This window comes from Aotus nancymaae, unplaced genomic scaffold (assembly GCF_030222135.1).
Source record: "Aotus nancymaae isolate 86718 unplaced genomic scaffold, 86718_ANA_hifiasm-v0.15.2.pri h1tg000040l, whole genome shotgun sequence".
Taxonomy (NCBI): domain Eukaryota; kingdom Metazoa; phylum Chordata; class Mammalia; order Primates; family Aotidae; genus Aotus; species Aotus nancymaae.
This window is the reverse complement of record NW_026988454.1, coordinates 36,552,913-36,569,835: the sequence shown is the minus strand read 5'-3', so window position 1 is coordinate 36,569,835 and position 16,923 is coordinate 36,552,913. Positions and strand designations below refer to the sequence as shown.

The 16,923-nt window shown below is 39.1% G+C and overlaps 1 protein-coding gene across 25 annotated transcripts in view; it reads right to left on the bottom strand.

Annotated features, from left to right (window-relative positions):
* EPB41L2 (erythrocyte membrane protein band 4.1 like 2) overlaps positions 1-16,923 on the bottom strand; it is a 225,463-nt gene that overhangs the window by 146,036 nt on the left and 62,504 nt on the right. Inside the window, exon 1 of one of the 25 annotated variants that reach the window (XM_064360685.1) lies at positions 4,663-4,806. The exons of the other annotated variants lie outside the window; for them this stretch is intronic. The gene's annotated coding sequence lies outside the window, so the exon portion shown is untranslated. Of the gene's footprint in view, positions 1-4,662; positions 4,807-16,923 lie in introns of those variants that run through there. 25 annotated transcript variants of the gene reach the window in all.

Below are 16,923 nucleotides of genomic sequence, written 5' to 3'. Positions count from 1 at the left end.
GTTTCCACTCTAGTACCATAAATGTTCTCAAAAAGATTTTGTAAGAGAAATCAGGAAACACAAATGAAAATTGCAGATGTTTCTATTTTCCAAACACATACACACGTATCAACAGATGCTTGCCTGGCATTTAATGTTACTTGCTAGATATATCAGTATATGCCGTTCTTCAGAACACTGAGAACTACAGTCATGTGTCGACAAGTACATATTTTTGAGAAATGTATCCTAAAGGTGATTGGTGATTTCATCCTTGTGCGAGCACCACAGAGTGTACTTACAATGTAGATGGTACAGCCTACTACACATCTAAGCTAGATGGCATAGCCTATTACTTCTAGGCTACAAACTTGTACAGCATGTTACTATACACTTGTACACTACTACAGACTTTTTTTCTTTGAGACAGAGTCTTAAGTTCACTTGAAAGTTCACCCAGGCTGCAGTGCAGTGGTGTAATCATGGCTCACTGCAGCCTGAAACTCCTGGGCTCCAGTGATCCTCCCACCTCAGCCTCCCAATTAGCTCGGACTTCAGGCACACATCACCTGTCCTGTGGATTTTTTTTTTTTTGGTCAAGATGGGATCTCACCATGTTGTGCAGGCTGGACTCAAGCTCCTGGTCTCATACAATCCTCCTGCCTAGGCCTCCCAAAAGTGCTGGGATTACAGCCATGAGATATCGTGCCCAGCCCAACTATAGACTTTATAAACACTTTACACTTAGGCCACATTAAATTTTTTTTATATTTTTATTCAATGAATTAACCTTAGCTTACTATCTTTCTACTTTATAAACTTGCATTTTTTAAAGCTTTTCACTCTTGTAACACTTAGCTTAAAAGGCAAACATACTGTATAGCTGTATAAAAATATTCTTTCTTTATATCCCTATTCTATAAGCTTTTCTCTATTTTTAAACTTTTTTGTTAAAAACTAAGATGAAAACACACACACTAGCATAGGCCCATACAGAGTTAGAATCATCAATATCACTGTCTTCCACCTCCGTATCTCACGCTACTAGAAGGTCTTCAGGGGCAATAACATGGAGCTATCATTTCCCATGATAATGATGCCTTCTCAAATACTTCCTGAAGGACATGCCTGAGGCTGTTTCACAGTTAAAGTTTGTTTTTTGTACTCTAAAATAATGATTAACAGTAGAGTATAGCAAATACATAAACCAGTAACATAATCTCTATCATTATCAAGTATTACACACTGTACATAGTTGTATATGCTAGATTTTTATATGACTGGCTGCACAGTAGCTTTGTTCACAGCAGCATCACCATGAACATGTGAGTAATGCATTGTGCTATGACATTATCATGACTACAATATCACTAGATAATAGGAATTTTTCACCTCCACTATAATCTTATGGGACCACCATCCTATATGTGGTCTATTGTTGACCAAAATGTTGTTATGTACCACATTACTGTATTTGGGGAAACTGGAGAAGTTCAAATGAAAAGTTATCTCTATAAACTTGAGGTAACTATAATGCATTTTTTAAAAGATGCCTATAAGCACTACCAACACATATACCAGATGTCCCACAACAGTTCTGGTTTCTAATATTCTGTTCCACTGTCTCTTAAGAAAACACATACATTCTAGACCATATTTATCCTTTCTATTTTTTAACTGAAACAACATAATCATCAGATTCATGGGTTTGGGACCAAGAGATTTCTGTAGGCTAGAATGGTGAATAGAAGACTTGAATAAAACTCTGAAAGGGAGAATGAATTGCTATTGGTAGGGAAAAGGAACAGGAACATTCAACAGAGATGGGAACAGTTCCAAGGCAGGGTGAAGATGCAGACTGGACAACATGCTCTTGAAGATGGTGACAGTAACAGGAGGCAGCCAAATGTCTAGGCATACAGGGGCAGGTCCCTGATGAACCCCACCTTCAAGCCAAAATACCTAGCTTAAAGGCTGAAAGACCAGGACTGCTGGTTCTGAATGAAATGTGCAACCCAGAGTGAGATCTTCTGTTACTGTTTACCCATCCCTTCCCAATTGTTTCTTTCTGAACAATGGTTTTTAACCAATTCAATGTTATCTTTTCCAGTACTACCCATAACGTGCCCCTCCCTGACTCTGAGCCCATAAAAGCCCCAGACTCAGCCACATTTGGGGGGACTTTCCCACCTTCTGGTAGTAGGACCACCCCCACATCTCCTCTCTGCTGAAAGCTGTTTTCCTCACTCAGTAAAACTCCCTGCCTTGCTCATTCTTTGACCGTCAGTGTATTCTCATTCTTCTTGGGTGCAGGACAAGAATTCAGGAACCAGTGTGCAGGACAAGAACTTGGGAACCAGTGCACAAGTCAGCATCGGCCTGGGAGGGCCAAGTGGACAGGCCATCTCCTGCAGCAGGTGGCATGGCCAAGCAAGTTCCAGATGGGATGTCGCCAGCTGGAGGTCCCTGGCTTGCAAAGTGTCCAAGAAAAGAATCCTGTGTCATTGGGGTGTAGGAGTTGGTGAGCCAGGCAGTGAAATGACCACTGTCACTGGATCAGAATTACATACGAAGATAAATCAGAGGTAATGCTGAAATATGAGAGCTGGAAAGGCTGTTGAGGGCTTTGGAGAACAGAAGAACTTTGGGCTAAAGAATATAGGTGAGAAGCTCCCTGAAGATGCTTTTGTTTTGTTTTACTTTTTTGGTAGCAGCCTGGAGATATACAAGTCACCTATTTTAGGTGTACAATTAAATGGTTTTGAGTATAGTCACAGAGTTGTACAACTGGCACCACAAACAATTTTAGATCATATTTATCATCCCCAAAAGAAACCTTCCTAATTCATTCTATGGGGCCTGATACAAAAGCCAAACAAAACCACCACAAGAAAAGTAAACCACAGACCAACATCCCTATAAACATACAGGCAAAAAAATCTTTGAGAAAATACTGGCAAACCAAATCCAGCAGGATATTAAAAGGATCTTATATCGTGGCCAACTAGGATTTATTCCAGAACTACAGAGTAGTTCAACAAAAGAAAATTAACCAATAAACAATATTAATAGAAATGAAGCAGGGAACCCACATGATCACCTCAATAGACCCAGAAAAAGCATTTGAAAAAAGTCAACATCCTTTTCACAATAAAAATACTCAATAAACTAGAAATAACATTTCTCCAAGGAAGATATAAAAGTGGCCAATCATAACATGAAAAGTTATTAAACATCATTAGTCATTAGAGAACGGAAATACAAATCACATTCATATACTGCTTCAAACCCACTAGGATAGCAATGTTTAAAAAATGAAAAAGATAAAAATAAGTGTTGGCAAGGATTTGGAGAATTAGAATCCTTATCCACTGCTGGAAGGAATGTAAAATGATGTAGCAGATTCAGAAGGTTCTAGAGAAAGTGAGGAATGGAAAGTGACTACTTAAGAGGTACAGGATTTCTCCAGAAGATAAAAATGTTCTGAGACAGTAGTAATGGTTGAACATTTCAAATATAATAAAAACCACTACTGTATATTTTAAAATGGGTAAAATAATAAATTTTATGTTATATGACTTTGATCTCATTAAAGAAAAAGGAAGCCTCATACTCTAGCTGTCACACCACATTACCCCCAGCAATCACTAATCTACTTCCTGTTTCTATAGATTTCCCTTTACTGGACATTTTACATAAACAGATTCTTATATGTGGCCTTTTGTGTCTGGTTTCTTTCACTTATACTTTCAAAGTTCATACATGTTGTAACATATCAGTACTTCCTTCATTTGTATGCCCCAGTAATATTAAATTCTATGGCTATAGCACATTGTGTTTATACATTCATCAATTGATGGATACTTGTGTTGTATCTGCTTTTTAGCTAGCATTAATAGCTGCTATGAACATCCATGTACAATTTATTGTGTGGTCATACGTTTTCATTTCTGTTGGGTATATACTTACTAGCAGAACTGCTGGATCAAATTACTACTCTGTGTTTAGTTTTTGAGGAAATGCCAGACTACTTTACATTGTGATTGCTCTATTTTACAGTCCCACCAGCAGTATATATGGGTTCCAATCTCCTGAGCCTACTGCAGCCAAGCAGGATGAACACTAAATATTGTTCTGAGGGCCAGGCATGGTGGCTCATGCCTGTAATCCCAGCACTTTGGGAGGCCAAGGTGGGCAGATCACTTGAGGTCAGGAGTTCAAGACCAGCTTGGCCAACATGGTGAAACCCCAACTCTACTAAAAACACAAAAATTAGCCAGGTATGGTGGCAGGCACCTGTAATCACAGCTACTCAGGAGGCTGAGGCAGGAGAATCCCTTGAACCCAGCAGGCAGAGGTTGCAGTAAGTTGAGATCACACGACTACACTCCAGTCTGGACAACGGAGCAAGACTCCGTCAAACAAGCAAGCAAACAAACAAATAAATAAATGTTCTGAGAAGATACATTTGGGCACCTAGTATCAGGAAGGGTAGTCGGTAGATGCAGGGAAAAAGCAGACAGAAACATAAATAGACTCAGGTGGACTACATGCAGTGGCTTACACCTGTAATCCCAAAATTCTGGGAGGCCTAGGCAGGAGGACTGCTTGAGCCCAGGGCTTGAAGACCAGCCTGGGCAATATGGTGAGATCCCTGTCTCTACAAAAAAAATTAAAAATTACCTGAGTGTGAGTGGTGCATGTCTGTGGTCCCAGCTACTTGGGAGGCTGAGGTGGAAAAACTGCTTGCACCGGGTGGTTGAAGCTGCAGTGAGCCCTGATTGGGCTACTGTACTCCAGCCCAAGTAACAGAGCAAGACCCTGTCTCAAAAATAAATAAATAAATAAATAAATAAATAAATAAATAAATAAATAGGCTCAGGTGGAAGTTAGCAGACATAAAATCAAAGAATAGGTATTAAACACATTTTAGAGAAAATAATCTATAGGAGTTGAAGTCTAAATAGCAGATAAAAAAGAATCACTAAAAAATAATGCCAAGAATCAAGCCCAGAAGACTAGAAGACTGCAAGGCTCCAGACCTTTCAGGCATCCTGAGTTTGAAGTGATGTAACACCTCAGTTCCTAGAGAGGATTACAGAAATCAAGAGTAAAGATGGTAATTTAGGAGTCACCCCAGAGGTATTAGAGAATAACCCGATCCTATCAATTGCAACTAGTATTAATCTTAAAACTTTTTTCCAAACAAGTGACTATTTCCAAAAAGTTTTAGTAATATAAAAATAGAGAAAAAGCACCTTAAAGCCAGTCTTTCCTGATTGTGGCAGGGGAGACTACAGCAGAGCATCCAAAGGGACTAGAAATACAAAAGAGTCTGCAAACAAGAATTACACTCAAGGTGCTCTAAGAACTAAATGTGGTGGACCAAGTCTACCTTCTTAAGAAGGTACAGTCACCTACATGTGTCTAAATATTTGGAAGAAAATCTCAGTGGCAAACTAACCTACCTGCTACAACACTAGCTACAAACCAGCTCAACAGGCAAGTTACATGCTACAAATAAAGGACAGGAGAGTGGGCATGGTGACTCATGCTTGTAATGCCAGTACTTTGGGAGGCCAAGGCAGGCGGATCACCTGAGGTAAGGAGTTTGAGACCAACCTGACCAACATGGTGACACCCCGTCTTACTAAACATACAAAAATTATCTGGGCATGGTGACACATGCCTGTAGTCCCAGCTACTCAGGAGGCTGTGGTGAAAGAATTGCTTCAACCCGCGAGGCAGAGGTCGCAGTGAGCCAAGATCACGCCACCGCACTCTAGCCTGGGAGACAGAATGAGACTCCGACTCAAAAACAAAAAAAAAGAATGAAGGACAAGAAGTCCAGTATCAGATCATTCATTGATCATTCACTCATTCAGCAAATAACTATTGGTAGCCCATTAAATGCCAGATAATTGTGGATACAGATGTGATAACTACCTTAGGTACACATACCTAAATACGGACTCTTCTGAACCCCAGTTGACTCTAATTTGCCTTTCTCCCCTATCCCATTGTAAGCTCCACAAGGCTGTATGATGTTTAAAATAAAATGTAAGGTTGACAAATAGGTAGTCATAGCCTATGCTCTCTCTCTCCCAAAGAGAAGTATGCCTTTATAATTTCAATTTTGAACACAGATTGACTGATTTATTATGGAATGGGCTGAAGACAAAAAAAAAAGAGCCAGGCACAGAGGCTCACGCCTGTAATCCCAGCACTCTGGGAGGCCAACGTAGGTGGATCACCCAAAGTTAGCAGTTCAAGACCAGCCTGGCCAACATGGTGAAACCCCATCTCTATTAAAAGTACAAAAATTAGGCAGATATGGTGGGAGGAGCATGTAATCTCAGCTACTCAGGAGGCTAAAGTAGGAGAATCGCTTGAACCCAGGAGGCAGAAGTTCCAGTGAGTCAAGATCTGCCATTGCACTCCAGCTGGGCAACAAGAACGAAACTCTATCTCAAAAAAAAAAGAAAAAGAAAAAAGAATAGCTGCTAAAAGAACTGCGAGAGAGTTGATATTTAGTGGGAGAGGAACTGGTTTAAGGGAGAGAGTTTGAGGTCTGCTCTATACTGTGATGAAGAATGAAAAAAGGTAAGTTGATGAAGAGAATTTTTCTTAAGTTTGGCACTTTTAGAGACCAGAGTAAAAACTTAAATGGTTTTTCAATTCTTTGTCAATGTTGGGATCTGTATTTCTTTGGTTACCAAAATTAAAACTAGGCCCTGAGTGAGCTCATCTTTGTGCAAGTTACAGTATCTGAATAGGGTAAGTGTCAGTGGAATAAAGTGGAAAAATTCAAGAAATATTCAATTAGTAGAACAGTAAGAAGACACATGGCCAAAGACACTCAGGAATAAAAGAGAGAGAGGGAAAGCTAAAGAAAGAACAATTAGAAATGGGACAGCAAACCCATTCATTGAAATAGTTAACAAGGAAGGAGTAGTCGCTTTTGGAGGCAAGTTAATGAGTTCAATTTAGACTGGGTAACAACAACATAAAGACATGTAACTAATAAAAGCCAGTAGTGAATTTGCCATGTGCAGTGGCTCACACCCGTAATCCCTGCATTTTGGAAAACCAAGGCAGGCAGATCACCTGAAATCAGGAGTTTGAGACCAGCCTGGCTAAAATGGCGAAGCCCTGCCTTTACTGAAAATACAAAAATTAGCTGAGTGTGGTGGTGCAGGCTTGCAAGTCCAGCTACTTAGGAGGTTGAGGCAGGAGAATTTCTGGAACCAGGGAGGCAGAGGTTGCAGTGAACCAAGGTTGCACGGTTGCACTTGGGACTGGGCAACAAAGCAAAACTCTGTCTCAAAAAATAAAAATAAAAAGCCAATAGTGGAAACAAAATAAAGTCAGAGAAAAATATATCTAGAGGAAGACTCTAAAAGAGAAAAAGACTAGATGAGAAAAACATATAAACATATAGCAAGTACCCAAATATATCAATAATTAAATGTAAATGGTCTCAAGGAATAAATTAAAAGGCAGAGATTGTCAGATTGATTTAAAAAGCAAGAATCAGCCGGGCGCGGTGGCTCAAGCCTGTAATCCCAGCACTTTGGGAGGCCGAGGCAGGTGGATCACGAGGTCAAGAGATCGAGACCATCCTGGTCAACATGGTGAAACCTCGTCTCTACTAATACAAAAAATTAGCTGGGCATGGTGGCGCATGCCTGTAATCCCAGCTACTCAGGAGGCTGAGGCAGGAGAATTGCCTGAACCCAGGAGGCGGAGGTTGCGGTGAGCCGAGATTGCGCCATTGCACTCCAGTCTGGGTAACGAGCGAAACTCTGTCTCAAAAAAAAAAAAAGCAAGAATCAATTCTAGTCTATGTACAAGAAATCTACTTTAAAGATAAAAATAGGGAAAAAGAGAGATGGTATGAAGAAGTAAATTGTGATAAACAGAATTAACTTGAATGGTAAAATAAAGAGATAGCCCTAAACAGCAAAAATAAAGTGATTTGTTTAGTGCAAAAGTGAAGGAAAAGTCTGTAAAGTCTAGACAAAGATCTCATAATAATACAAATGAGTGTGGTTGGTATACTATGCTGAGGACATATAATTAAATGTTCTAAAGGTTCTTATAACCTTATTAATTATACAGGTAAATTTTTGTTACCAAACAGTACGATCTTGATTCAACTCCATGACTTGGAAGCACCAGCAGCTCTGAACCTAAAATACGTCAATTTTGTGGCTGTCATTACTCCTTTTCTACCCTGATTTCCACTTTCCCCACCTACCAGGTTAGTAATGTGTACCCTCACAGCTGTGTCCTCTTCCACACACACAAAACACAATGGTAGTCATATAGGGGGCAAGTAGCTTAAGAAATCAGTGTGGTAGGCCAGGCGCGGTGGCTCACGCCTGTAATCCCAGCACTTTGGGAGGCCGAGGCGGGTGGATCACGAGGTCAAGAGATTGAGACCATTCCTGTCAACATGGTGAAACCCTGTCTCTACTAAAAATACAAAAAATTAGCTGGGCATGGTGGTGCGTGCCTGTAATCCCAGCTACTCAGGAAGCTGAGATAGGAGAATTGCCTGAACCCAGGAGGCGGAGGTTGCAGTGAGCCGAGATCACGCCATTGCACTCCAGCCTGGGTAACAAGAGCGAAACTCCATCTCAAAAAAAAAAAAAACAAAGAAAGAAATCAGTGTGGTATTTACAGAGGCTTTACAGTTTATAGAGCCTTTACCCTTTTCCAATCATATTCTTATTTAATAAATTTAACTTAAGAGGCTTTCAACATGTCTAATTCATGTTTGATACAATAGAAAGCTCTTACTATTAGGCATCCATATTTTACTTGGAGTACCCTCATAAATCTAATCCTACAGTATTTTTGTTACTTGACACTCAAAACACATTCGTTAAATCAGCAATGCCCAATATGAACTCCATCACATATCTACTTCTTTATTTTTTTACCTTTAAGCTCTGTTGGACTTGATATAGCTACATCTTTGTACTGGTTTTTAAAGTTTAAAACCATGGCCAAAAATGCTCAATAAACATTTGGAGGTGTTCTGCTAATTATTAGGAAAGGTGTCCACAACATGAAGATACATATATGCTTAACATGTTGTCTTCGCCTCTTCAGAAAGAGATTTGGTCATTGTAGAAGAAAAGTATAAAAAATATTTTTTCAAGTTTTTATTTTGAGAAGACTGTGAAAAGTTCACATCCATGGTTATAATTTGTTTCTCTTGGATCTAAACATACACCCACCCATTGGCTTCAGAAAAGTACTTGGACAGAAATCCTAGGAGAGAGATACTTCCTGGAAGTTTCAATTGGGGGAGAAAAATAAATGAAAGAAAGAAAGAAAATCTTTCTATGGAGGGACAGCCAGTAGCGAATAATGCAAATGTCGAGTTAATACCAATTTGTAAAAATCTATTCTTACACAAAAGATACATTCATTGACTCAACACGTTTCTTGATTAACTGTAAGAAGGTGATTTGCAAAAGGATTCTCACTCTCACACATTTGATATATGGTAAGATTCCGTTAAATATTAAGCAAAATGGTTCAGTATGAAAAGTTTATGTATCCACAGTTTTGCTGGGAAAATTCCTATCACCAGCATCCTTCTCTTTACCACTAAATTGCTGCTGACTGGCTGTCACTCAAGTAATCGGATTCCTATTCCTAGGGGAAAGCCAGCAATCTTACATCCATACCCACTTCAGCCTAACACAGTAACTTGTAGTAAGTAGTCAATGCAACATTTTATGTGTTAATCAATAATTGCATCTAATTCACTAAGTGATGTACAGCTACAAACCAAACCCCAGTAAAACAAACAAAATATGAACTCAGTACAGCCATCATTCCTCATCCTTTCCTCTCTCTCCATGGGGACTCACCTTGTGTCCTTTCTCTGTATGTATTTCTACTACTGAAATTACCAATTCGAATTTTTTTTTTTTGACAGTCTCGCTCCGTCACCAGGCTGGAGTGCAGTAGTGCAATCTCAGCTCACTGCAACGTACACCTCCCAGGTTCAAGTGATTCTCCTGCCTCAGTCTCCCAAGTAGCTAGAACTACAGGCACATGCCACCATGCCCAGATAATTTTTGTATTTTTAGCAGAGACAGGGTTTTACCATGTTAGCCAAGATGATCTCGATCTCTTGACCTCTAACTGCCTTCCTCAGCCTCCCAAAGTCTGGAATTATAGGCGTGTGCCACCGCATCTGGTCCCAATTTGAATTCTTAGTATCAGTCTGTCTTACTGTAAACTTAGCAGTTCAGTCTTCTTACTCACCTTTGAATCCCTAGCCTGGCACACAGTAAGACAGGGTACAAATTTATTTTATAATAAGGAAAATAAATACCGAAGATAGCTCCTTAAATCAGTATTCCGAATCTTTGTGTTATTTTACAGTGGTAAGCATAATGAACTTAATTGGTAACAATGAAATTCACTATCACAATTAAACATTTGATCCTAGTCAGCTTTACAATAAATACCCCAAAAATGTATATATACCACCAGGTGTTACACAGAGAAAAATACAAGATCATTACAGGACCTGGAAATGACATCTAGCAGCTATAGATAAAAAAATATGAAATGAGGCTTCCCTGGCCCAGGGAAATTAGGTAATTCTCTAGGAAACCTAGCATATAACATTTCTAAAACACAGATACTTATAATTGTCTCTTCTTTCAAAACTAATAATAATTTTAGAAAAGGTTTCTAGTGGATCCCAAAGGGCCTACAAGGTGAAGACCAGACTCTTCAGAATTACCTCCTGGGTTTGCATGGGCTAGCTGCAACCCAGCTTTGCAGCCTGTCTTCTGCTTACACCCCTGAACTCCAGCTACACCACAGCCTCCTCAGCATGAAATGAATCTTCATACTTCCATGTCTTTGCTAATGCTGACTCTCATCTGTGTAGACTCTCCACTTCCCGTATCTACACTTGAAAAAAATTTTTAAAACACCAACTCAAGCTTCCCGATATAAGGTTAAAAATAGGCAGTATATGACTGACCAAACCTAATAGTAGTAGCTCTGTTACTGATTTTAAGCCACAGTACACCGGGAATAAAACTTGGGGCTGAGAGAAATGTAATAAAGTTATTTGTGAGCTTATGGTACACACATTCACAAATCACAAGGCTGTGAAGGAGACATCTGGTAGATGGCAAACCAACCCAGCAGGGAGTCTCTACCACTCCAACAAAATCCACTGGCAGAGTAAGCAGGATGCCAAGGATTTGAAAGTCAGACTAAAATGGGCTAAGAGTAATGTAGCACCTTTTCCAAGATGACCCTGTGGTTTAACACAGTGCATGAAGGAAATCCTCCCCGTGGAAGGAACCTGGGGCAGTTAGATTTGATCAGAAATCACACTTCAAGGACAAGCTAAGACCCAGAACAATCACTGTCCGCACTTAACCTGATCATCCACCCATGAGCCACACAACTGATGACCTACAGAATGGGATAGGACTGTGCAACAGGAGAGGGCAGGGCAGAGCAGAGCATATCCTGGGGGAAACCTAATGCTGGGCTCACCACTAACACACGGGCTGGATAGAAACAGAACCAGAGGAATGAACAGCACCTGCAGACTGCATTCTATGAGAAAACACAGGGCCTCCAGATGCAACAGGTCAACTGGACTTTGAATGGTCTGCCCCAGGTGACAGAAGGACTGTGTGTGTGGTTGTACCTATAAAAGCTGACTGTGACAGACAAGAATGTATCTATGACTACATTCACTGAAAGGATATACATGTTTATATATTACACCTAAACATATAGAAAAGTGTATTTACTGTGAAAAAAATAAATAAATCTTGGGGCCCCCAATCACTAAGCCGAAAGAAAAAGTCAAGGTGGGAACTGCTTAGGGCAAACCTGACTCCCAATCTTTTCAAAGTCACACCTCTGCTCAGAGATAAATGCATATCAGATTGCCTTCTTTGGAGAGGCTAATCAAAAACTCAAAAGAATGCAACCATTTGTCTCTTCACTGCCTATGACCAGGAATCCCCCTCCCCGCTTCGAGTTGTCCCGCCCTTCCAGACCCAACCTATGTTCACCTTACATATGTTGACTGATGTCTTATGTCTCTCTAAAATATATAAAACAGGCCAGGCACAGTGGCTCACTCCTGTAACCCCAGCATTTTGGTAGGCCTAGGCGGGCAGATCACCTGACGTCAGGAATTCGAGTCCAGCCTGGCCAACTTGGTGAAACCCCATCTCTACTAAAAAACACAAAAATTTGCAAGGCATAGTGGCGTACGCCTATAATCCCAGCTACCCAGGAGGCTGAGGCAGAAGAATCGCTTGAACCCAGGTGGCGGAGGTTGCAGTGAGCCGAGATCCCATCACTGCACTCCAGCCTGGGCGACAGAGTGAGACTCTGTTTCAAAAATAAAAATAAAATAAAATAAAATGTATAAAACCAAACTGTGCTCTGACCACCACGGGCACATGCAATCAGGACCTCCTGAGGCTGTGTCATGAGTGCACGTCTTTAACCTTGGCAAACAAACTTTCTAAACTGACTGAGACCTGTCTCAGATATTCAGGGTTCATAGTACATATTATATATTGGACCAAAAAGGTGAAATGTAGCACTCATAAAAATTAACTTAGCTGCTACACCTAACTTCCCCCTTGTCACGATCTGCCTGATCCCTTCCTCCTCCTATGGTCAACCTCACTCTAGATTAGTTCTGTTCAAGCAGTCTGAGTTCAGCCATAATTTGAAACTCTGTCATATCCTCCTTCCCAATCCCTTTCTAGCTCCTCCCATTGCCCCTAAAATTCCGGGTTAACCATACTGGAACATGTAAATTCAACAGCACAGTTATAAGATAAGGAAATTTGTTTTTCCTGCTTTATTATCTGTATATCAAAAGTAGATATTCTTTCCATCAGACTTCAGAGTAATAAGGGAGCCAGAGACACTTTGTCTCTTTTGTGGAGAGGGACTGGCCCCAGTACTTGAGTCTCCTTGGAGGGTTTCCTCTCACTTAGACTCCTTAGTTACAAAAGAACATCTATATAAAGAGTTTGTTTCTGCCATAAAGTTTACTGTAACAGGATCTCTCCTGTACCAATTGTATATTTATCTTTAAAAGAAACAGATGCAATGGCATGACCAAGAGCTTGGAATCATTCTACAACACAATCCTAACTGATGCCCAGACATAAACAAATACTGGAACCTCTGTGTACCTCTGCCCCAGATGACAGGAGTCAGGCCAGCACAGAATCAGCTCTTGTTGGAAATCAGTGAGCCGGCTCTCCAGGACAGGTCAGGGCTTTTGTGATCAGATGTTTACTTGCTTCAAAGCCTTCTTAAGAGTTATCATATAGACTTCTTACACTTATATGATCCTGGAAAATATCCGAAATGACTAGCCTATCTCTTCTTGACAACATCTTCTGTAGGCAATAAATGTACACACTGTCTACAAACTGTGGACTTTCAAATGAGTCCATCTAATGAATGAATGATTGCCCAACAGATTAATACTTCCAAACTTAAGTTCTACTACCTTAAGAATTTATGGTGACACATCACCCTATTTTGCCAAGGGAAAACAACCAAATGTAAAAGTGTAACACTGTCGTTTTAACCTATGTGAAATATTCAAAGACAAGAGACTGGAAATGTTCAACTAAAATGGTAACGGTAAGTTATTCCTGAAATGTGGGCACCTGGAAATTTTGCTTTATTTGCATTTTTCTGTTACCAAGTTTTCTGCACTGAACATGTGTTATAATTTTCAAAAATTTAAATAAAGTCCATTAAAATTTTTAAAAATAGGATTTTCTCCCTTTAATTCTATACTCCTTAACAGCTTTAAGGGCAATACAAAATAGGATGACTGAGTCCCAGCAAAGTTATAATAAACTGGTATTGTGCCATGTGGTATAGATTTACCAAAAACACAGAGGTACATTCATACAATTCCTCTTTGAGCTTGGCACTATATACAAGAAATCACTGAACTCTGAGAAGCTTTCAGACACTGTTACATCAGAGGACTTTTCTTTAAGTTAGATTTTAACTGGGTTTAAAAGAATGAAAGGAATTTCCTGGATTTTATCACAGCAATTTCCCAGCAGATTTTTCCCCTAGTTCTTAATACAAGGATTAAAGCCATTTAGCAAATTAGAGAGTGTACTAGCCACTTAAAATGCTATTAAGATCATGTAAATTAAGAGGTCTTTAAAAAGCAATACACATCAACAAAAGACTTAAGAGTTCCTGCTCAGAAGTTGTTTTAACAGTTTCCTATGAAGTAGTCTAAAAGCATCAACCATCTGAGGTCACATCTAAGTGCAGGGGGGGATCTACTTTCAGACCACACAGAGCTACCAAGGGATCAGGGAACACATATCTACATTAAATCAAAAAAGAGCCTTTCTTTGTTATATGACAAGTATTACTGTCAAATTTTCTCTACGACTTCATTAAAATATCAAGTACAATGCACGCACAATTTAACACAGCACAAGGCGGACAGGGACATATTTTTCAGGACTGCAAAATGGCATCTGCAGAATGTCTCAAAGGAGTGACAAAGGCACTTCTTTAGCCCTAACAAAGAGAACAATGTTTCCAGTAGGACACTACAGGACTATTGCATTTCAGGGGAGGAAAGGCAGTGAAAATTAACACAAAACAGAGCTTAACATGGAGAACAACAGTCTGTAGGGAAGAATTAAAAGAAAGTATTGAGGACACAAGTTTCACTCATTATTATATATGAGAGCACATAATGCTTTAAAAATCGAATAATTGCGAATGTTAAATTTGCAAATAAAATTATAACTAAAAAATCAAAAAATAAAATTACTTATCAGAATTGTTTGGATTCATAAGCACTGCATTTCTATAATTCTTGTTAAAGTAGTTTCTAAACAAGCAATAACAGTATTATGATAAGTAATCTACATGTATTATTTCGTTTAATTTCTCATGACCACTCTATGAGAAATGTACTACTGATGACTGCATTTTAAAGGTAAGGAAATTGAGGCTTAGAGATATAACATAGCTTAGCAACAGGCAGATCTGAGTTTCAATTCCAGCTCCTTCACTTACTAGCTATGAGACTTTTACTTTCTTTCCAAGATACTTTGAATTCCAAGACTATCAACATCAAATAACTTTCATATGGATTAAGGACAAATTCTTTTCAAAAATGGAATAAGAACTTTCCTATAACACCATACAAAAATGGAGCTGATTGCTTAATTAACTGGGGGTGCAGGGAAATTGGGATATACCCACCCATGATCAACCAAGTAACACTTTCAAAACACTGTGTTAAGAGAGTAGCTTAACAAATGCCTTACGAAAAAAATATAGAGAAGGAATGATGAGAGTTAGGATTAATTACAAAATAAATATCATATCTGAATATATTGGATGGGGAAAGATGGTAATAAGGATATAAACTGATTATTCCTCACTTTATCTGAGGTTTATGTGCTTAGTTATCTTCAGCGGACAGTACTCTAAAAAAACTATTCGATGACTTCTGTATTGTGAAAAAAACTTCAGTCATAGTTACAAACAGTAGACTCTGATTAGAGTAAATAAAAACATTAAATAAGTTACCTACAGGTAAATTTTTCTCCCTATGACTATTTGTTTCATAAACTGTTAATCCTACTATGAATCCCAGAACCAACTAATCTTCCTAAACTCCAGTTCTGATCACGTCATTCATCTGTGTGGGAAATCTCAGTGACTCTACTGAGTATAGAAAGTAAACCCAGCAAGCAATTCTTCTACCTGGAATAGAATCCTCCACCCTCTGGCCTGACTCTCCTTTCCAGCCTTTCTACTCAGTTCTGCCCAGGATGAATGCTATCATTCTGGAGGTAAAAGCCACTGTCTCCAGGCTCAATCGTCAAGCCACTTCGCAAAAGACACCACCCAAGTAGAATGCCCATAATCACGACCACCATAGAGTCTAGTTACCAGGCTATGACTCTGCCAGACTTCCCTGCCTACCCTGGCTCAATGCTGTTCTTCTCTCTCCCAGATCCCACAGCATCTCCTACCCCTCTTTCAGAGCTCAGCACCTTCCTACACTCTAGGCCCAATGCGCCCATCTTACCCACCTTAGCAAACAAGACTGTCTTACTTATCTCCATATGCACCACAGCAACCAAATATACCCTTTTGCACAAAGTTCTACTTAATATATCTTGGCAGAAAGAAATAAGAAGAAGAAAAATCCAGTACACCTAAGTTTTCAAACCATTCTAGGCATTATAATCTTACTTTTCTATTATCCAAGAAAATCACCTTCATGATTCAATAAAGTTATTATAATATTAAGTCAAATATTCTATTACAACAAATATTATTTGTTGTATTGTAATAGAATTATATTACAAATATTACAAATATTATAAATTCTATTACAACAAATATTATTTTGGCACATTTGCAGTAAGAAATTTCATGCTGTCTTTTAAGATTCATATTAAGAAAATGTGGGAAGCACGGTATTTACTATCTTCACCCTGCATGATTACTTCTCATGGATTAAGATTGGCCTACTGGGTCACTAGCTTCAAAAAGATAACCAATTGTAAGAAAGCAAGAAGAAACTAGAAATGTCTCTAGAATACATGCTAAAATTAACTGAGGGGTATACAATCCTCCTGAATCCTGTTAATTTTAGATCTGGAAGGGACACAAGAAAATAACTTAGTCAACCCTTTATTTTGTAGATATTAGAGAATCAAAGAAACTTTAGATTGAGCTAATTGACTGAAAGATCAGTTTTTTAGAATATCCTGAGCAAAGGTAGAAACCTAACCTCCTGGCAAAAAATAGTTGCCGGTTATTTCTCATTTGCATAAACATGTTAAATCAACCAGGCAATGAGCTGAGATCAATTAGGTGATAAGTTCATGTTCCTGA